The sequence below is a fragment of the Macaca mulatta genome, chromosome 3, assembly GCF_049350105.2.
Source record: "Macaca mulatta isolate MMU2019108-1 chromosome 3, T2T-MMU8v2.0, whole genome shotgun sequence".
In the NCBI taxonomy this organism is placed as follows: domain Eukaryota; kingdom Metazoa; phylum Chordata; class Mammalia; order Primates; family Cercopithecidae; genus Macaca; species Macaca mulatta.
The window spans coordinates 127725882-127749088 of NC_133408.1; the positions used below are offsets into that span (position 1 = coordinate 127725882).

Below are 23207 nucleotides of genomic sequence, written 5' to 3' on the forward strand. Positions count from 1 at the left end.
CTTGCCTTGCCCAGAGTTACCAGGATGGATATGAATGGAGCTGGGATGTGAATAGTTCTTTGCTTCTCCTTCCATCCTCTCTCCCTCCACAGAATTCCTGAGCTGCCCAGTATTTAGATTGTAGGCCACATGGATATCTATCATGTCCTGGGGAGACTCACTAGATGACATATGGCTTTTGATTAATTTATCGGTCATAGGATCAGGAATTTTGAAGATTTAGGAAGAGTCTTATGACATACTTTATGGAATTTTAAAAATGTACCAGAAGTGAAGAACATGTTAACTTTTGAGCACTTTGCTCATAGGAAATGTTGCTCCTGAAATTTTTAGAGAAGGCATGGAGAAGGAATCAGGGAAAGAATTTGATTTTTGTAAACTATTTTGAAATTACTGTCAATTTCAAAGCTATTTATGTATCCCAGTTCTTTGGCTTGGTGAATAAAGGAAACTTCTGTAACATCTGGAAAGATGAAAATGTCAAACAAATTATACTTCCCAATGAACACATTCTGTTGTAGTTTTAATATCGAGCGACATACTGGTTAACAATCTCAGTGCAATGTCATTGAAATGATTGGAAGAGAGAAGGCTTTCATATCAAAATTAGCCACTTAAGAGCAAATAGAAAGATAGGGCAGGGGAGGACTCTTGGAAGAAGAAGGAGGAGAAAATATAATAGAAATAATTCATGGAAACCTGTTATTTTAGTTTTAGCACAGTTTTTACTGTGTGTCTGGCAGATTAACATATTGCTACTTATTCATCATAATATTTATCTGTGAAAAAAGTGAAAGTTTAATTTATTTGAAGGTTGTTATTATGTCTTGGAATGAAGATATTGTACAAGTATAAATATGTGTGATTATTTTTACTATCTTTGGTTTAAACTCCTAACTTCAAAGTCAGTGGTGAAGGAGGGGTTCCTAACACCTAGGAGTTTATGACAGGTCTCTGAAGTATAAATTTTGATTCACCCTAAATATGAAAAACATGTATTTCCCAGAAGAATAGATTTGACCTTTTAAAAAGTTTTATTTTCTAATAAAATAATGCTGGTGTAAGGGATTTTTTCTAAATGTATAACTTGCTTGAATTGTGTGAGCTTTATAAGTTTAAGAGCATGTGGTCAAAGCAGTGTGTACACATAGAAGTACAGAAAAGCCCTACTTAAAGAAAGAAGTAAAATAGTGGGAAGGAAAGCAAAGGAAAAATAAAATCAAGTTGAAATCAAAGGAGGGGTAAAAATGTCAATGGAAAAATAGGAGAGTCCAAATCTTCTTGAATATTTTATAGCAAGCTTTAGAGCAAGCTTGATCACCCAAAGGACACACCGCAGGGATTAGTGTTCGAAAATGAACAACAGATGTTGCATGTCAACAGATAATATCCCAGTGGGTGAAGAGCATTTAGGGTGAAAGAAAGTAAAACACATTGTCAGGTGATCTCTGGTAGTTTGGGTAAATCTTTGATGAGGAATAAGTTTCTTGTGTAACTGTCAGAGGTTTATTGGAGCAACCCAGTGATTCTTCCATTTAATGGGATTCTAGTGAATATGCAAGGAAGATTAATCAGGTAATGGTCACTTATAGAACATCACTTATATGTCACTGAACTTTGACATGAACCCTTCTTTGAAGGAGGCTATAACTGAAAATGACTCTGATTGACAAATGTCATTGAGCAAGTTGGCTTGAGTAGGGAGGAATTAATGCTCTTTTTAGCACTGAGACCTCCTCAAAAATATTTTTCCTGGTCACTATATTTGTAAGGTGGCTGTATCCTACTTCCTCAGTGATCTTTATTCCATTTCTCCACTTTACTGTCTTGATTTATCATTCTGTGAAACTGTGTACATGTTTGTTTCTTTGGTCACTATCTGTCTTTCGTATCAGAATAAAACTCCATGAAATTAGAGATGACCTTCATTTTCTTCATCACAATATACCCAATGCCTAGAATAGTGCCTGGTACATGGTGGGAAGTTCAAAATGCATCCAGCGGTATTTCAGACATAATATTTAATTCTATAACTTGAATGAAGAATCAATATATTAAGTCATGATAAGCAGAAAGATAGAACTCAGGGAGAAGAGAAGATGGAAGAGACAGACAATTTACAATTTGCATATCTTTCATGTTTCTTGACTATGGATTAAGAAAGTATCAAGTCTGGACTGCTGAGTGTAGACAGTCTCTGATCAATCTGATGTCTTTCAGAAACTTGCATCAAAGGACAAGACAACATGGAAGTGATGTCTTTATTTCAAGTGAGACCACTGAGCATCAAATATATCTATCAGCTCATTCTTATCTCATCTCTTCCTCTCTCCTGCCCCCAACTTCCCTAAACAAAAATACTGAGGATTACTGTTCTATTTTTAGAAACTAGGACACTAACTTTTCTGCCAAAATAATTAATCTATTCACTCAGTATATATTATTTGATAACATACTAAGCAATGGGGCCTCCCAAAGAGACTAAGACATTGTTTTAACTTTGCATGAACTTTATCATTAATGACTAACAGATCTCTAACTGATATTGTGATTGGTGATATTCCAAGGTTATTGTTCTCAAATGAGAATAATGACCCTATTAGGATCTTTTGGTCTCTAGCTTTATTGTTTTGCTTTGGGACATCAGTGGGAAAGGGAAAGATCTAGAAATGGAATTTGTATAACTTACGTTAACTGAAAATAAGACTCAATAATTAAATAACTGTTTCAAAATGATTGCCATCTTAAATTACTGACAAAATTTTAAAAATCATTAACAAAATTATTCTGCCAAACTCTTCATTGAGCTCTGTTCCTCCCATTAATTTAGTGAGCTTGTTTTTCTTCTGTGAAGGGTCAGTTCTGTTCAACAGATGGAGCGCCTACTGTGTGGTACTGTGTCTCTCCAAAATGAGATAGACAAAACCCTTGCCCTTAGGAGCTCAAAATTCAGTGGAGGAGACAGACAAACTGTAACCAAAAAATACTACAATAAGAACAGAAGTCTGCACAACATCCTGGAGTAGCTCAGAAAAGGGTCGGTTAACTCTCTGAACAACGAATGAGTAAAAAGAATAGGGAGGTGATGTAAGCCAAGGAAGCCTACCTTTTTGTGAAGAGGAACTACTTCAAATCTCTCCCAAATCTGGAGGGTGGAAGTGCAGACATCAGTCTCGCAGAATGGTTGGCACTGGAGAGCCTGTGAGTTGTTCCAGGTTTGTTTCTCAATCTAAGCATTGAGATCGTGGTAGGCTACATGGCTTTAGTATTGGGAGATGAGTCTGCCTGTATTTTTTCATAAAGGTAAATTTATTTTGCTTAATCTGAGACTATGTCTAGTTTGGTGTTTAAAATATTGTTTCTTTTGCAAAATGATAACAATGAGAGGTTATTGTTGTTTTAATGCATTTATTTGGCAGAGATATACCCGGGATCAGGAATCAAGGGGGGTCAACAGAAAAGACAACAGGAGTTAAGCAGAAGTGACATGTTGATTGTGCAGGAAAAGTATCTCTTCAGAGCTGTTTTTAAAACCTTGGTGGTGCATACTTGTGCTCTGTGTGTGTGTGTGTGTACACGTGTGTTTTATGACAGTACTGTGTACTGAGCAGTCCAGCCATAAAAATGGAGGGAAGAACCACTGCCTGCTTGGCTCCCTCCTGGCAAAGAGAAAAGGTAGAGATAAAGTGGAGAGACAGCAACAATCTCATTAACAGTCCTTTCAATCAGTGGTCCATCAGGGAGGCAGGTGGTGAGGTGAGAAGATGGGGAGGGGAACCTCTAATCAGGTAGAGGAACTGAGATGGAATTTCTCACCTTTTTTCTTCACAAGCCCTGCTAGAGAGCTGCTGCTTTATTCTGTAATCAGATGGGTGTGGGTTTGAATTTGAGCTCTTTCACTCACTAGCTCTCATAGCAGTGCTATGAAAATGAACTATGACAATCTGTGTGGATAGTTGTTTAGCAGAGTATCTGGCACATAGCAAATGTTCAGTAAATATTACTACTGCCACAACTGTTGTTATTAAGTAGTCCCATTCATACTAAACCACCACTACCAATCCAGAAGCAGAAACCACCATTAATCAGCTTTGGGGAAATATAAGAAGCAGGACCTGAGTGCTGGAGATTGGAGTCGTCCCAATAAGGTCTGGGGATTGCAGCAAAGGAGAAAGAGCAATCCTAAGGACAAAAGCAGCGAGGGCAAAGGAGTCCTGCAACTGTTCAGCCAACGGTGTCAGTAAATTGGATTTAAGTTAGTCAGGGATGGGGAGAAACAAACAAAAAGCAGATGCCATTGGAAAAATAAAAATAACTAGGATGACAGAGATATGTAAAAACAAATCAGTCCGTAAATTTATATGGCAGGATTATGAACAGAATCCAAATATCAAACAATTTTATGGTCTAACTATAACCTTCCCTTTGAAATGAAGATATCATTGCCAGTCCTTGAGGGTTCAGCACATTTTGGATTAAAATTAAATGTATAAATCTCCTTCTTCAGTCTGGAATAACCAGATTTTGAACATTTTAAGCTAGCTTCTCTGTTTTGCAGCTTTAAAAATGATAACACAATGTTATTTGTAGTATTGACAATAATATGTAATTATCTTGCTATCTTAATTTGATTTAGAAACAGATCCAGCAGAGAAAGTAATGAGGTTTCCTTTAAAGGAGAGGGTAGGTAAGATAGGCTAGAGCTGGCTATGTCCATAGTCCCAGCATTCTAGAATCCAATGACTCATGCATTTATCAAACATGGAGTGAGCAGTGGGAAATACGGGTAAAGAGAGTCTCAAGGCGCCTCCCTGTAAAGAGTTTATAATCTGGAGAGTAATGAGACATGAAGAAACAATATAATGTAATGTGGGAAATCGTAAAATAGGGACTCAAATAATATGCTACGGGAGTCTAGGGGAAAAAAATCCCCTAACTTGCACTGGGTTGTCATCAAAGACTTCCACAAAAAGAATGCAGGCTGAATCACCTGAACAGGAATTTTCAGAGTAGAATTAAGGACTGAAAGGGTAGGGGGTAAGGTGGGAACAGGTTTTCAGGGTAGAAAGCTGTCTATAGAGAACATGTTACTTTCAGAGAACAAGTATTTCACTGTGGCTGGAATAAAGGATACCTTTGGGAAAATGTCAGAAGATGTGATGGGAAAGGTAGGCAGGGGATAGATCACAAGTGGATTTTTATGACTCAATAACAAATTTGAATTAATCCTGTAGGTGGGGGAGCACTTTGACCAGATGGCATTTTAGAAAGATACTCAGTGTTGATATGGAGACTAGATTCGATTGTTTAGAGACCAAAGATCTGACTCAAGGTAGGAGGCTACCACATGGTATAGGTGGGATGTCACAAGGTAGTGGTTAAACTGAGGCAGTGGTTGTGAGAATGGAGAGGAGGGTGATAATCTGGGTATGTGGGTAGTGGTGATGGTGTGGGTTAGGAATGAAGATGGGGTGTTGGATTATATTCTGAATTCTCCCTTAGGAGCTAGGTAGATGAAGATGCCAGTCACCAATGTAAAGGATAAAACATAAGTTAAGATTTGAAGAGCTTTCTTTAAAATACACTCCATTCTCTGAATTAAAATCAGTAAAAGGATTTTGGGTGATACACTTGCCATGTGATTCACAAGTCCTCATCTCCCAGACTTTGTGTTTTTTTTCCTCTACTTGGAATGTTCTCCCTCAACCTTCTACAAATTCAAGAGCTATCTATTCTTCTAGATCCAGCACAAATGCCAACTTTCCCAGGAGGTCCTCTTGCATCCTGCAGCAGTCAAAAGTAATTTGCTCAGTGGCACACTGTCATGTACCAGTTGTGTGACCTAACCACCCTCTCTTTCCATTTTGTCACCTGTAAAAAGGGGTTAGTATTAGTATCCACCTCACAAGCTTACTTATTAAATAAATTCACTTGGGTAAAGCAATTCGAACAGTACCAAGCACACAGAAAGTACGGTAATGCTGGCTGTTATTGTCATCCTCCCTTCTGGTACTAAACCATTCCTACATTGTATTATAGTAGTTAATTATGTAAGTGTCTGTCTCCCTGACCAGACTACTCCTTGAGGGTAGGAATCATCTTTTGAATTTCTTTCAGCACCAAGCATAATGCCTTACATGACAAATATTTATTGATCCACTGAGCTCTTCCATACTGTTGTTTTGGGCTACAGAGTTTTCTTGTTTAGGGCAAACAATACATTTCAACTTATTTTTTTCCCCTCAGGCTTGAAGAATCAGCCCAGTGTTTTAAACAATTTAAGAGGTATAGTTGATGATTAAGATATGTTGTCATTCATATTTATGGTTTCCTTAATACTGAATACTTGGGCAGGAAAGTAACCACTGATTATTTCATTTTTCAAGTGGGAAACCTGGCCTTCTTTATTACTTTGTTTCCAGGAATGGTGAAAACTGAGGACTATTTGTGATTTTCCAAAGAATATCTATATTATCTCAGAATTAATAACTTCCTAGTTTTTCTATCTACTTCACTGATGCTAAGCTAAGAAAGTGACTTACTATCCAATTGTCCACCCACACAATAATTGTGTGGTCTAATAATTCAAGGCCATATTTTCCCAATTTAATGATAAGTATGTCTTAAAGTCTTGTTTCTAGTAAGGCTAGTCCATAGCAAATAAAACCCATTGTCATCTGAGTCTAGTCGTGGCATGTCTTTTTTATAGGTGGTTCCACATAAGTGAGTTTTTCAGGTAACCAAAACTTATAATTCAGATGCCCAAATGGTTTTCATTTTAATTACATGGATTAGAAATTATTTAAAATAATGACTCCCTTTTTTTGCTTTCTTAAGCATAGTATATCAAACATAAGATTACCTTTTATTGATAAGTTATTAATGTACAATTTAATTAAATAAGCTTTTATTTAGTACTGTACCACATACTAAATGCTGGGGACCCAAACCTAAAGATTTGAATTCCGCCTGCTATGCAGTGCTTTTATTATTGTGGGAGTGACTCTGGGAGATATTGAGCTATATAGGACTGTTTGTCTCTGCACTAATATCTCTTAACTGCTCTGCCCTTTTAGATTTTTAGATACACTTTTTTGGAATTTTTCCAGCTTCTCCTCCTCTGTTGTGCTGTGTCAACCACCAAGTTGTGCCAGCTGAGAATTGTGGTCTCAGGTCTCCATCCAGATCTTTGGTTGTGTGGCCACATGGATTCAGGCAGCTGAACACGAGCATGGAGGCACAGGCTTTCCCTCTAAGGGTCTCAGGAAGACCACCAAACATCAGAGGAAACCGAGGCTGAGGTCTACATGCAACAGTCTTTGAAGAGCACGAGAACACACTGAGACCAGCAGAAAGGTATATAAAGTTTGTTAAGTTGAGAAACTCAGATAATCTGTCCAGCTGTGCCTAGCTCCTCTGGATTTAAGGGACCTTCTTTTTCATGGAAAGGAGTTTTTCTGGAGATCAGCCTCTGAAGGTGGAGCCAAGGCCATGATCACAGGTCTCCTGTGTGAGAAGTCATTTCCTGATGCTCCCGGCATTCTTCCAGAAACCCCTCTTTCCACTTTCTAATGCTGCCATAATTACCTATATGTAACAAAATATTTTCTGCCTGTTCTTGCTAGAAAAATGTGTGAAGAGAGGGTAGAAAGGTTCTAACCCTTGGTCTATGATGTAGGCCATTCTCGCATTGCTATAAAGAAATACCTGAGACTGGGTAATTTATAAAGAAAAGAGGCTTAATTGGCCATGATTCTGCAGGCTGTACAGGAAGCATGGTGCTGCCATCTACTCAGCTTTGGGAGGCCTCAAGGAACTTTCACTCATGGCAGAGGGTAAAGCGGGAGCTTGCCTGTCACATGGTGAAAGCAGGAGCAAGAAAGAGAGGAGGGAGCTGCCATATATGTTTGAACAACCAGCTCTTGTGCGAACTCACTATCATGAGGACAGCATCAAGCCATGAGGGATCCACCCCCACGACCCAAACACCTCCCACTAGGCCCCAACTCCAATATTGGGGATTACATTTCCACATGGGATTTGGAGGGGATAAATGTCCAAACTATATCTGTCCATTTGTAAACTACATGAAATTTAGTCTATTGACTTTATAGTGTCTCTTTGTCTTTCTGTATTGCTTGGTTCTTGACTATTTGTGGGGATAGTTGATGTCATAAAACAAATGAGTTATCACAGTCTCTGGAACTGTTATTGAAATGATTTTTGCCAGTATTTTTCTAGGAATATATGTCAAGTTTTTATGCTTTCATTTTAAAGACATTTTTTTTGTTTTCTAAAGATAAATATTACTTAACACTATCAGCAACTTCATTTTCCACTTCACTTCTTTAGGAGTTTTAAAAAAACACTGATTAGTGGCACTAAAATAGTTACATTAAATGCTCTGAAATGTAGCTCACCAGAGAATGTAGATGAATAATATTTTTCTTAGTAAAATATGCTGTTTAAACTCCTCTTCCTCTCTCATTTTTCTTAATCCTTCTCTTTCCATTTCCTCTCTATTAGTACTTGGACTCATTAGACTCAGCTACCTCCTTCCCTTCTGTTCTTTATCTGGTATTTAGTTAACACTATATTCTAGGTGCTCACTGTAGGAACTTATACTCTAGAAGGGAGGGCAATGTACAGAAATTCCATAATAAAACAGAATATGTGCTTAAATGCTATAAGAGTTATAAAATGTATTAGGAGAGATTCTTCATTAAGGAGAGATGATTCTGGATGGAGTGATCATAATGGTGATTAATTAGCAGAGAACAAGTTTTTAGAAATGTACACTCTATGTAAATTTGTTTAAGTTTTTCTAGATTCTGGATATTAGTCCTTTGTCAGATGGATAGATTGCAAAAATTTTCTCCCATTCTGTAGGTTGCCTGTTCATTCTGATGACAGTTTCTTTTGCTGTGCAGAAGCTCTTTAGTTTAATTAGATCCCATTTGTCAATTTTGGCTTTTGTTGCCATTGCTTTTGGTGTGTTAGTCATGAAGTCTTTGCCCATGCCTATGTCCTGAATGGTATTGCCTAAGTTTTCTTCTAGGGTTTTTATGGTTTTCAATTTTACATTTAAGTCTTTAATCCATCTTGAGTTAATTTTTGTATAAGGTGTAAGGAAGGGATGCAGTTTCAGTTTTGTGCATATGGCTACCTAGTTTTCCCCATTAAAAAGGGGGCAAAGGATATGAACAGACACTTCTCAAAAGAAGACATTTATGTGGCCAACAAACATATGAAAGAAAACTCATCATCACTGGCCATTAGAGAAATGAAAATCAAAACCACAATGAGATACCATCTCATGGCAGTTAAAATGGCAATCATTAAAAAGTCAGGAAACAACAGATGCTGGAGAGGATGTGGAGAAATAGGAACACTTTTACACTGTTGGTGGGAATGTAAATTAGTTCAACCATTGTGGAAGACAGTGTGGTGATTCCTCAAGGATCTAGAACCAGAAATACCATTTGACCCCACAATCCCATTGCTGGGTATATACCCAAAGGATTATAAATCATTCTACTATAAAGACACATGCACACATATGTTTATTGTAGCACTGTTCACAATAGCAAAGACTTGGAACCAACCCAAATGCCCAACAATGATAGACTGGATAAAGAAAATGCAGCACATATACACCATGGAATACTATGCAGCCATAGAAAAGGATGAGTTCATGTCCTTTGCAGGGACATGGATGAAGCTGGAAACTATCATTCTCAGCAAATTATCACAAGAACAGAAAACCAAGCACTGCATGTTTTCACTCATAAGTGGGAGTTGAACAAGGAGAACACATGGACCTAGGGAGGAGAACATCACACGCTGGGACCTGTCGGGGGGTAGGGGGCTAGGGGAGGGATAGCATTAGGAGAAATACCTAATGTAGATGACAGGTTGATGGGTGCAGCAAACCACCATGGCACATGTATACCGATGTAACAAACCTGCATGTTCTGCACATGTATCTCAGAACTTAAAGTATAATAAAAAAAAACACTCTCTAACTTGTGAAAATCTAAATTTTCATGCTTGTAATAAAAAAGAAATGTGCACTCCAAGTTTCTAAAAAGTACAGTTGGAAAATATCAGAATGAGAATGGACAAGTTTGGAAAGAAGGCAAAGGCAGAGTCTGGAGGCCTTTGAAGGTTGGACTAAGGACTGGATACCATCAGTACATCCATTCTATGCTTCAAATGAGCCTAATATGGTGTTGCTACCTGGCTATCATTGGGAACCAGGAGCTATTGAGTTTACTAGATTTGATTGGGGAAAGGATAGAATCTGGGTCCAGGCATGGGCAGAGCAACAGATGCTGTCCCTCTTGACCAGCTGGCCCCTGACTGCATGACTCCATGGGCAGAGCAGCCTGTGAAAAAGCAGATCCAGTTCATTGAGGCCGCACCAGTGGTAGAAAGAAGGCAGTTACAGGGTGGGGAGGCCAGTGTGGAGCTTCCCGTGGGCTAACACTTGACCCAGATAAACTCGGAAGTCAGGTGTTATCTTTACACCTGTAGGCTTTGCCCCCATTTCTTTCCTCTATGTTTACTATGAATTTTGCTTCTTTTCTGTCCTTCCTTCTCTCATCTTTTCTCCATTTTTCTTGCTGTTTTGTTTGTGGTATATTATATTGCCCTGTGCTCTTTACTCTTCAGCTGCCCTCTACTTGACATGAAAGCTGTCTCCCTTCCCTGTCACCTCTTCCCTTTGGTCAGCTCTATCCTGGATACTTTTCTCTCTTTCTTCTCTTCTGGCCGCTGGAGTGGGGAAGTATTCTTCACTATTAGGTGGATGTATCCACGCAGTTCTACGGACTCATTCTGAGCTGCTTTCCTATCTCCCCTAATCTTACTCAAAAGTTGCTGTCGATGGTCTCAGTCTCATTCTTGACTTTAGTGGCCACTATTAGGCTTCAGTCCTGGTTAATATCTCTGTCTTACAAATTGTAATATGTTCTTAGGGTGTGTCACTGGTTTGTATAGCTTTCACCAGTTCAAGTGCTCTTGCTGTTCTACATGTACAGTAAATGCAACCAAAGACAACACCAGCTAGATAAACTCTGAAGCAGTGGTACTCTACTGGGTTATTTTGTTCCCCAGGGGACATTTGGCAAAGGCTGGACACACTTTTGGTTGTTACAACTGTGGAGATTGGGGAGGGATGCTGACACCTAACAGGTAGAGGTCAAGGATTTCATGAAAAGTCCTGTAATGCTCAGGACAGTCCCTACCCTGAAAGAATTGTCCAGCTCAAGATGTCAATATCGCGGAGGTTGAGAAACCCGGATCCAAAGGTATTTGTCTTGGAGCTTGCAACTTGGATGAATATGCAAATAATGAGGGCTAATTAAAAACAAATTAAATTGCAATCACTTAGGAAAAACAATGGGAGAATCTTGAGGTGGCAAATAGTAAAATGTGCCTGGTTTAATAACAACAAAAATTATTATTTGTGCTTTATTGAGTACTCATTTTCACTTATAAAAATTATATTCATTAGATCTCCCGCCCTTCCCAATAACCTGTGAGTTTGGTATTGGATATATCTTGCATATAAAGAAACTGAGGCATAGAGAATAAGATGACTCTCATAAGGACCCCAAACAAACATCGATTTTATCCAATGGAAAAAAAACCCCAAAAACCCCACAGGGCTGTTCTCACAGCTTAACTGGAGCTACAATGGCAGAAAATAAGGGCAGGAACCAAAGCTGCTGTCACAAAGAAAGGACTCTCCCAGTTCTCTATTTGGTATTTAAAAATAGGAGAGAAAACGGCATAGCTTGAATCTGAGATAATGCTTGCCGCTTTGTGAATGCTCTTACAGTGCATCGCCTTCGAAACAAATTGGCCCTCGTCTACAAAGGTTTCTTTTTTGTACTCTCGCAAACTCATTTTTAATGGCTTGTGCGGCATCAGTTGTGCCCCTGAGCTGTAATGAAGCGCTCTGCAAGTCACCACAAGCGAGTCAGAAATGAATCTCACAGAGAGGAAAACGCTGGAACGTTAATAGGTTTTAATCCAAGGTAAGCAAACCTATTGAGCCACCAGCATATGCTTTATAAAAATCTAAATGTCATGAAATTTTCAGCAGTCTTCCCTTGCCTGCAAATCAGTTTTGGTCCACAGACAGCCAAGTAGGGATCAGAAGGGAAAATTCTCAAATGCGCATAACTGCCCAGGAGCACACCTTGAAGAGTTTACAAGCACCATCCAGGCAAAACAAAGAAATAATTGATAGAGCACAGGAAAAACTGGCAGCTGTGTCGGGCAGGCATCTGAACAGCCTGTGAGTATGGCAGACATCTTGCAATATATTTGATCCTATCTTCAATATCTTGGGTGGAGAAGGGTGTTGAAATCTGATGGTCTCTGTTACACGGGGTTTCCCCTTAGGTTTTTATTTAAGTGGAAAAGCAGTGTTTGTATATTCTAATTTATTACATGGATCCTAGCCAATTTATGGAGTGAGATTTAATTGCTCAACACCCAATTTTAAAGTTCATTTTCTGCAGTACCTTGGCAGCTTTTGATAGATGTTTGTTCAGAAAATAACAATCTGTGAATATTAAAGTAAAATAAATTGGTTTTTAAACTGGTGAGCCTTTCTGCTTATGTGGGAACTTGAAGGTGTACTTTGAATTTTCCTCCTCTGCCAGGTGGATGACAATGAAATACAGAGATAGACTCAGGGCCACACCTTCAGGGTCTCGGGACCAAGGGTCCCCCTTTCAAGGGTCCTTGCGGCCTGCAAGTCCTCCTTTCAAGCGTCTTGTTAGATGTGTTAATTGCTGCGTTAAATACAAGGATGTCCCTGATACTTGAGATAGGATCTCTTCTCTCTTATGGAATGCAAAATGTGTCCTCAATTATAATGCAACAAATTCAATTAAGCAAAGTTATAGAAATGTTGAAGCCCTGAAAATGAACGTTTAAAATTTAGCTGTATTTCCAAGTTTGCATTAAGACATCTTTGCAAAGCTTACTACTTTATGCAAGCCATGATTCCAAGGATCTTATGACTTTGCTATTCATAAAACCTTATGAAGTAGGTACTGTTATCACATCTGTTTTAAAGGAGGAAATAGAGGCAAAGAGAGTTTAAGTAATTGGTCCAGAGTCACACAGCTTGTAGGGGCATGAGTACTATTTGAATCCAGGCAGTCTGTCACTGGAGTCTCTGTGTGTTCCTAACCACTCTGCCATAAAACTTCTCAGAGCAAGTAGCATAAATATACCCACTTAATACTGTGTTGCAGAAACTGTAGACCTCTTCTGTTGAACTTTTCTTATTCTCTCAGCCTATGAATAACTTGCAACTATTCACAGTCCAGTGGATAAGTGCACTCTATGATTCCCTATAGATACCTCCTGTCCAGATTGAGCCTCCTCTATATAATGAGAACGTTGGTCCTGCTAGTATTTTATAAAAATTGAAGCTACAGATGAGTCTTAGGTCACTGCCAGAAGTTCTCCTATCCCGGGACGTGGTGGAAGAGTCAGGATAAAGAATAAAACAACATTGAATGTGTCTTTCCTAAAACCTACCAGATTATAAATTTGGGACAGTCACCAGTAGTCTCAGTGACAGATCCCCATCTTGTGGCTTTGGAAAGCAGAAGAAATGGGAGGAGAAAGATATTCAGAAGGCTTAGGGTAATGCTCCTGCTTTAGTGTGCTTTTGAATCTCCCAGATACCTTATTAAAATGCAGATTTTTTTTGTAGGTCTGGGTTGGGGCCAGAAATTCTAAATTTCTAACAAACTCCTAGGTATTGCTGATGCTACTGGTCCGTAGACCATATCTGGAGGACAAGGATCTAGAATAGATGAGCAGCATCACCGTCACCTGGAAGCTTATTAGAAATGCAGATTCCTGGGTTTTACTCCAGGTCTACTGAATCAGAATCTACATTTCCAAGTGGTTTATATGCACTTTAATTGTTTGAGAAACATGAGTCTAGAGTAGTCCTCAAACCATGAAGATGCACATAAATAATTAGACACACTTGTAGATGAATTGGCTATGGTGGGAGAGAAGACAGAGAGAATATAAAGTTCCTGTTAAAAGCTTCATTCAAGACTTTCAAATGCCTCTTTTCTTTGTGATCACTTGAATAGCTGGAAGAGTCCCGGAAATACCTCATTCAAAGCTTATTTGCAAAAGTCTGGAGAATCTTTTCATTTTAGAGGTGTTATTCAACTCAAATTGTTTCTCCTTTAGGAGTCTGTAACTCAACCACTTGAATATTTTAAAATTTAGAAGAAGGACAGGTCTTTCCCACCAACATCTCTGTCTCTGAATGGCATAGTCCTAAGTTTGAGTTGCCAGCAGAATGCACTGTGGCACTGTCAGCCCAGACTAGGGATGATTATAGATACCTTACCCCACGGGAGAAGCCACTGGGACTTGCACCCAACCCTGACCCTTCCTGCATCAGTGCCCAGGCCCCTTTGATTGGGGGGGGGTGCAGTGGAATGTGGTGGAAGTGGTTGTGGGGCAGGTTTGCGGTTGTCTGGGGCACCAGGAGACAGGGAACAGTAAGGACTGAGAACCATCCTTGCAGGGTGGAGAGGTAGCAGGAGACAGGGCCACACCAAGGCTTCAAGCCCACCAACCATGCGCCACTGTCCTGTTGAATTTCACTTACAAAACACAAATTCAAAGATGAAATCAGGGTATTAAACCCCTAGGGCAGGGCTCTTCTGAGCACAGGGCCCTGTGCAACTGCAGTGGTCATGCTCATGAAGCGAGCCGTGACTCTGGACATTGCCTGCTATCTTTGTGTTTTGAGAATTTATTCACACTTGCTTTTGCTTGGTCTGTATGACAAACTAAATAATGTTTATGCTAATCAGATAGTCTAATGCAGGGATCCTCCAACCCTGGGCCTGGACTAGCAACATAAGCATCCCTGGAAAACTTATTAGAAATGCAGATTTGGGGACATTTCAAAGCATGGAAACAATCTCTAGGGAATGGGGTCTAATAGCCTGTGGCTTTGACAAACCCTCCTGATGATGCTGAAGCATGCCAAAGTTTGAGAGTTTGTTTTTTGTTTTTGCCCTTATAAAAACCACAAATTATTTCTGCAGAATTCCCAACAATATTTGGAGGTGGCAGTAGCATCAATTTATGGGCCACAAAGGTATTCCCTACTCTTGCTAGTTTTCTTCCAGTGGGAAAAAAATTTGTTGCCGCACCCGCTGCATGGGCCACTTGAGTTGAAGTGTTCCTAACAGCTGCCTGGAGATGGTGGGAGGGCTTACATATTAAAGGAAATTCAGGTATGGGTTAGAGAGACAGAGAACCCTTAGCATGGTGGCTTTGTGTTGGGCTCCAGAGACACCCAACACAAAGAAATCCTAGTTCTCTTTCTAACCAGTGGAGAGACCTTAAGGGAATTATTTCCTTTTTTCTGATCCCACTGGGAACAGTATCTTCAGCCATAAAATGGAAATAATGATGGTGATATCTACTTCATGGGGTTCTTGTGAGGTTTGACTGAGCTCATGCGTGAAAGTCTTTATCATACTGCCTGGCACAACAAATGGAAACTGTTGTTCAGGGCATACAATTATTGTGCACTGATCTGATCATATGATGCAGTTATGTATCTATGAATTTTATTGATAATAATGATTATTTGATATAAATTGAAGCATGTTATTTCCATAAAGGTCACTGGAATATATATGTCTTTGTGTATATATGTGTGTGTATATATATATATATATATATACACACATACACACACAAATGTGAATCATAACAATTCTGTTATGGGTTTTTTTTCTTTTCTTTTTTTGTATCTTTAATTGATATATCATAGTTGTAGATATTTTGGAATATATATATAATATTTCAATGCATGTATACAATGTGCCATGATCAAATCAGGGTAATTGAGATATCCATCACCTCAAACATTGATCTTTGTGTTGAGAACATTACAAATTTTTCTCTTCTAGCTATTTTGGAACATACAATAAATTATTGTTAACCATAATTTTCCTACTGTACTGTCAAATATAAGAACTTACTCCTTCTATCAAACTGTTTTGTATACATTAATCAACTTCTCCTCATCATTCCTCCCCCTTCTCTTCCCAGCCTCTGGAATCGATCATTCTACTCTCAACCTCCATGAGATGCACTTTTTTTAGCTCCCACATATGAGTGCGAACAGCGATTTTGTCTTTCTCTGCCTGGCTTATTTTACTTCTTTTTTTTTTCTTAGAGGGCTTCCATAGATTCTACCTGGCTTGCTGGAGGCTTAAACTTTCTTCTTTCCAGGACTGGAAACTCAGTTGTTCCCAGAATTAGCTTTGCTTCTGTGCTAAGCATAAATTGTTAGAATTTCATAAGCTTTCTTTCTCTTAGCACTCATACACTTTGTAAATCAATGATTTGCAAAGTAAAAAGGACTCCCTTCAGTAAATATTTGCAAGGCAGGTCTATCTTCCCCTGCTTTCCGAACAGAGGCAAAGACTCCCTCTAATCCTGGCATTGAGAAGGATGGTAGAATATCGATTTGCTGCCTGCTACTTGCTCTATCATCACATCAGTTATAGGGAGAGTGGAATTATTCCTCCTCGGATATGTGGGCCTTTCTTTGTGTTTGGGTCTAAAAACCAACTCCAGGCTAATTGTATTCTTCTTATTGAATAATAAATGAAGATCAAGGTCTGTTCGTCTCTGAATACAGCAAGTCAACTGGACTGTGAGTTGAATATCAAGGCCAAGAGGCTTTTTCTGCAAACACACACTGCTTTTTGATTAGTTAAAAACCAACCAAATAAAAGCAACAAAAAAATAACCTGAACCCCAAATGATTCAACAGGAAAAGAATACTCTCTTTAGGGACTGTGGATCCCAGGTGGCATGCATCTGGATGCTTTTAGCATTGCGGGACTTTAATGCTAAGGGCTGAAAACATTTATACCCAGCTCTTCCTGGTATTGATTTCTCTCACACTGATTTAGTGTGGGGCCTCTTGGCATCTCTCTACTGCTTCTAGCAGCTGACTTTGGGCCCCAAAGGGCTTTATTTAATGAAAACTTGGGGCTTATACTGTGAGAAAGATGCCCCAGGAATTAAAGTTGTAGACATCCCAATGGAGAAAACATCAAGACAAGAGTCATGTGCTGTGCAGTGGATGAGATGATGATAGGAAGCCTCCACCAAAGTATGTTTTAAAGAGAAGAGGGAGCAGCAACCTTCAAATGACTGTTGAGAGTTAAAAGAAGCTCTTATTACTGAAAGATAAAGTGCTTACATGAAATATGTGCAGAAGTTGCACTGGGAGAGGGATCAGAAGAGGAGGGGAGTCACATATTAGAATCTTGGAGAAGACTGGCTACATATTAGAGCCACTTACAGACAACCATGGCCATTGGGGAGAGTTAAAACAGGGTACGCTTTAAAAATAAACCTTTTATTTTAGAACAGTTTTAGATTTACAGAAAAATAGTGAAGATAGTATATAGACTTCCCATACACCCCACAGCCAATTTCCCTTATTGATAACATCATAATGACTATTTGTTACAATTAATAGACCATGTGTACTTGTTACAATTAGTAAATCAGTATTGACAAATTATTATGAACTAAAGTTCATATGTTATTCAAATTTCCTTCATTTTTATCTAATGTTCTTTTTCCGTTCCAGGATTTGATTCATATTCCATTTAGTTCTCTTATCTCCTTAGTATCCTCCAGGCTGTGACAGTTTCCCAAACCCTCCTTGTTTTTGATGACCTTCACAACTTTGAGAAGTATTGGTCAGGCATTTAGTCAAATTTCTCTCACATGGTGACACAGGATTTGTCTCACACTTTTCTCATTAGTAGACTGGAGTTATGTGTTTTTCTGAAGAAGACCATATAGGTAAAGCACCATTTCCATCACGTCATATCAAGGATCCATATTATCCACATGACTTATAACTGTTGATGGAACAGGAACATTTTTAATGGGAGACTGAATTGCAACAGACATTGAGTGTTGGGGATTAAGAACATTTTACTCCTCAAATGTGGTGTATTTCAGTTAGTGTTGCTTCTCACAAAATAAGAAATGGTCAAAACAAACAAAACAAACAAAACAAACAAACAAGCAAAAAGCAAGTGAAGCAGTGGTAAAACCTATTTGACTGCAGTTCCAGGTGCAAACTGAAAGGCCTCCAGTTTTTCAAACTGGTTTTCACTGAGACTTTTGTTTTTTTTACCAAAAAACACCCATGTGTGCAAGCAAATCTTGAAACTGTAAGTCTGTAACTGAGAAACTCCACCCATTCAGAAACAAGTCGTTAAATAAGAGAGGTTTAGGAGTTTTTCAAATGAATTGTTATGGTTCCATGGTTCATATCTTCAGGAACTAGCTGGACAGTGCTCTGACTCTCCTTGGCTCACCTATCCAACAGGGTATTGATTTTTACAGAAATTTTGTAAAATATCAAGACAAAATTAGGATAATCATAAGTTTTTGTGCTTTCATTATGTGAGTCCTTCATCTTGTCTGTGTCAAAGACTTTGTGCAGGTAGTAAAGGCATTACGCTTTCAAGCGCTGATGCCTCAAACACTATGGCTGTGGTTACTTTAGCAAGAGTAGACGACGTTTATCACATATGGGGCTCCAAAACCACCCACCTGAGTAACTGGAGTGGAGATAAGCATGATGGACTAAAAGGAATTCCTGATGACGGCAGTGGACAGTTTTCCAGGTCATTAAAGGTGCCAGGTAGGCATCTTCTGTTTGGAATGTTTGGAGGAAAGAATCTCAGTGAAGGTGTATTTTTTGGCTAGGGCTGCCATAGCAAAGTACCACAGACTGGGGGCGCTTAAACAACAGCAATTTATTTCCTCACAGACCTGGAGGCTAGAAGTCTGAGATCAAGGCGTTGGCAGGGTTGATTTCATCTGAGGCCCCTCTCTTTGGCTTGTAGATGGCCATCTTCAATGTGCCCTCACATTTCTTTCCTCTGTGTGTGTCTGTGTCCTAATCACCTGTTCTCATGGGGACACCAGTTATATTCAACTAGGACCCACACTAATGACCTCTTGTAACCTTAATTATGTTGTTCTCATTGTTTTTGTTGTTTTTTTTAGGTTTAATATTTATTATTCAACAAATATTTATTGAGTACTATGTTTACCTTATGGGCTTTAATTTTTTAAAAATTTTAATTGTTGTGGGTACATAGTAGGTGTATGTATTTTGGGGGTATGTGGTATGTGAGATATTTTGATATCTCATGCAAAGTGGAATAATAACATCAGGGAAAATGGGGTATCTATCACCTCAAGCATCCGCCCTTTCTTTGTGTTGCAAATGGCACAATTATATACTCTTTTAGTTATTTTTAAATGTACCATAAATTATTGTTGACTGTAGTCACTCTGTTGTGCTATCAAATACTAGACCTCATTCATTTTAACTATTAACCATTTTTTTGTACCCATTTAGCATCTCCACTTTCCTCCCCAGCCCCCCACCCCCGACTACCCTTCCCAGCCTGTGGTAACCATCCTTCTACTCTCTATCCCCATGAGTTCAATTGTTTTGATTTTTCTCCCATAAAGAAGTGAGAATATGTGAAGTTTGTCTTTCTGTGCCTGGCTTATTTAACTTAACGTAATGACCTCCAGTTCCATCCATGTTGCTGCAAATGACAGGATCTCATGTTTTTATGGATGAATAGTATTCCTTTGTATATATGGACCACATTTTCTTTATCCATTCATCTGTTGATGGACACTTAGGTTGCTTCCAAACCTTGGCTATTGTGAATAGTGTTGCAATGAACATGGGAGTGCAGATCTCTCTTTGATATATTAATTACATTTTTAAAGACACTGTCTCCAAATACAGTCACATTCTGAGATAGTGGAGATTAGGGCTGCCACACACAAATTTGGGGGGACACAATTCAGTCCATAACAGGAAGGGTAAAGGATTCAGTAAAATAGATGTTTCCTTCTCTCCAGACCTGGGTTTCCAGGAGTTTCTGATGACTGACATTTGATGCTGACTTTTTGCTGGGCTATTTGAGGGGAATTTAACAATGGAGAAAAATGTGAGAGGGAGCACTTCATGTGGGGAGAGCCATGCTGTGTAATATGGCTTTGTCAGGAGCCCATTTCCGGACGTTACCTGTGGTGTTTGCACAGCTGTTCTGTCATTGTACTCCTTGGCAGCCTGAAGGCTGATTTCCTGGTGAATTTTCACCTAATTTCCTTTGCCTCTGCCTTATAAGTGATAGTTTCATGTCTGAACTTTAAAAACGGCATCAGCCAGAATGGCTGATTGATTAATTTACAATGAGAAATGTAATCATTGAGTGGACTGGGTACTCCAGTTTCTTGTCCAGCATGTGCTTTCCCTGCAGGCAAATGTAAGTGGGAAGCCAAATTATCATCAGAAGGTGGCTTGGTGAGCATGGAATCAGGCCGGGGGAATTAGGGATGAGATTCAGCGTTCCTGTGCTTTTTATTCTTTGGGCCAAGCAGCGCTGAGCAGCCTAGACTGGCAGCATGTGCTGGCTGCCTCTGCCTCTGCTACTCTCCCTGACTTGCCATTGCCTCCTCTGGCACTCAGCAGGCAGGACTTAGCTCAACCATCTCCGCCTCGGAAAAGCCTTTCTTCATTTCCCCAAACAGAGGAAGTCTCTTTTCTTCCTTACCCCTGTGGTGCTTTATGCTAAGTATGTATTTGGCATCCTGTGTTTTGGTTATTTACTCAACTGTCTTCTCCACTGAACTCAGAGAAACTTAAGTGAAGGGACTTAATTGTGTTTACTGTATTCAGTGCAAGTTACTGTATTCAGTGCAAGTTACTGTATTCAGTGCAAGTGGTCAGTGTTCAATAACTGCTAACTGCTTAATAGAAGTTATCATTATGGAGGAATTCACATTACGGTGGGGGTTTATATATATATTTGTTTTTGTTTTTGCTTTATGTATTAAAATAGTTTCCAGTAAGTTGCTCATGAGACATGATCTTACATTGCACTAATAGCTATGAGGTGAGATAGGCAGGTAGGCAGCAGTATCAGATGACAACATACTTAGAGGTTAAGTGATTTGTCAATCAGTTAAAGGCACTTTCCACCAAACCTGCTTGTCTTGGGAACTGAATCTTCTCTCCCGTGAGTTCTTCCTGTTCTTGCCCTGTGGACTGATACTTATGGCTTAAGCCTTTCTCCCACATCCTTAGTTTTCCTCTTTACCCCTCCTTAGGAGCCTGGAGCTCTCTGAGTGCTTGGTGTTCTCTCTTTAAAAGGGCCTTCTCTTACTGGGGAGGATTATGCACTTGAAAATCGTGCTCTCGCCTCTTTTGAGCACCCATTTTCTCCTCATACATTTCTCTTCTAATTTCCAGGTCAAACTCTCATTCCCTCAGACGTTTAGTCTTGTGAAGAAAGCAATGTGATTAAATTTAATTTACACTAAGATGTTAATAACATCCTCAGGGTATTTGCATATTAAGATTTTAGGAGTGAATTCCTTATAGCAATGTTCTGAAAGCTGGCTACGTGTTACCATGTTGGCATTTCTCTCTCCCTCTCTCTCTGTCTCCCCCCCACCCACACACATACAAACATACAAGCGCATGCACACACACATACACACACATTTAATTGTGTTTACTCGGTATATGGTAAAATTTCCTGGGCCTTTAGAAACTTTTTTTTTTATGTTTTAAAAATAAATTTCTATACCTTGCAGTCCAGATGCTACCATGAATTTCTTCAGACCATCAGCAACTAGTCATTATAACCTTTGGGGAGATACAGCGCTTCACCGGTGAGTCATTAGCTTTTGGGCCTAGAGAACAAATCTGAAGGACCTTTTCATATCTTATAATTAAATACATTCTGCAGCTTGCAGATAAACATGCTGATCTGACAGCGAGTTAAGGAGGTTTATCAGCATTTGTGCACCTGCAGCGTTACACTAAAAGACATGACTTCATTAAAACTCACCGTGCTTGTGAGAACAATGAGGACTGGTGGTAGGTGTTAAAAAGAAAGACACTACTAGATGGCGGCTTTAAGCTCATCTTTGAAGGGATGAACTCATTCTATCCGACATGTCCAGCTGTGCAAACAGCAGCACCAAGTGAGCTGCAGTTAGCTGTACTAATACATAGGATTAGAACAGAGGCTGGGCCACATACAAATGATGTGAATGCTTAATATACTTGAACACTATGAATGCTGCACAGAGGGGGAATAAGAGCCCCAGAAGTGACAGAGGATATTTTGCTAACTGTCATAAAAAAGATAGTATGTTAGGGCCTTCTAGGAACATTTCTCTTGCTGGTGACTTTTGCCTTTTGAGGCCAATGTTTTCTTAGATGAAAAAACAATACAAAACATCGATCTCTCAAAAAACTCCACAGGGAAATAACAAGGGTTGCCACAGTTACCATTGTTCTCTCATAAAATCCCAGAATGAGAAAACCATGGGGTGTGTGTGTGTGTGTGTGTATGCATCTGTGTGTGTATGTAAATGTGTATTTGGGCTTCATCTGCGATAGCATCTCAAGCTACAAAATAGGTGAATGGGTGGTCTAGGTGGGCATTAGCAGTGAGAGACAAAGAGTCTGGGCAACAGGGATTCAGTGATTAGGCTTGAAGGCCCAGTCATGAAGGTATTAGAAAGTGGGTCAAAGGAAGCACAACTCAGGTTCTAGAAACCTTGGCAACTTCTAGGATAGAAGCAACACAGGCCTAGGAGCAACACAGACCTTGATACTGATGCTAATCTCCTCTGAGGAAGTGTTAATGGGAGTGGATTCTTTATATGATTCCTGTCCTTAGTGAGAGCTGTGGGTAGACTGAGTAGAGCTGAACCAAGCTCCTTCATGGGCAGATGAAAAGGAGGTTGCAGTGGGAGGAAAACCAGCAAGTCCTGAACATTTGGAGACCCATCCCTAACCCTCACAGCACTGCTGTAAAAACTGAAGAATGAAGGATTTCATAACATCTTCTTCCTTATTTCCCTAAGATTTGAAAATGCTAGTTATTCTTGAAAGTTTTCTGAGTAGTGCAAAACATATATAGGTTGGTTTCTCTACTAGTATTAGGAGCTGAATATCATAAGTTCCTATGTTCCAGGACCTTAAATGAATGGATCTCTTCGGGAGGTGTCCTGAAACATTATTCTACCACATTTGGCTC

At 39.3% G+C, this 23207-nt stretch overlaps 1 long non-coding RNA gene across 1 annotated transcript in view; it reads left to right on the forward strand.

The window, feature by feature from the left end:
- LOC106997543 (uncharacterized) overlaps positions 1–10029 on the forward strand; it is a 74614-nt gene extending 64585 nt beyond the window's left edge. Inside the window, exon 3 of the long non-coding RNA XR_013415460.1 lies at positions 7110–10029. This is a non-coding gene — a long non-coding RNA (uncharacterized LOC106997543). The remainder of the gene's footprint in view (positions 1–7109) is intronic.
- The last annotated feature ends 13178 nt before the right edge of the window (positions 10030–23207 follow it).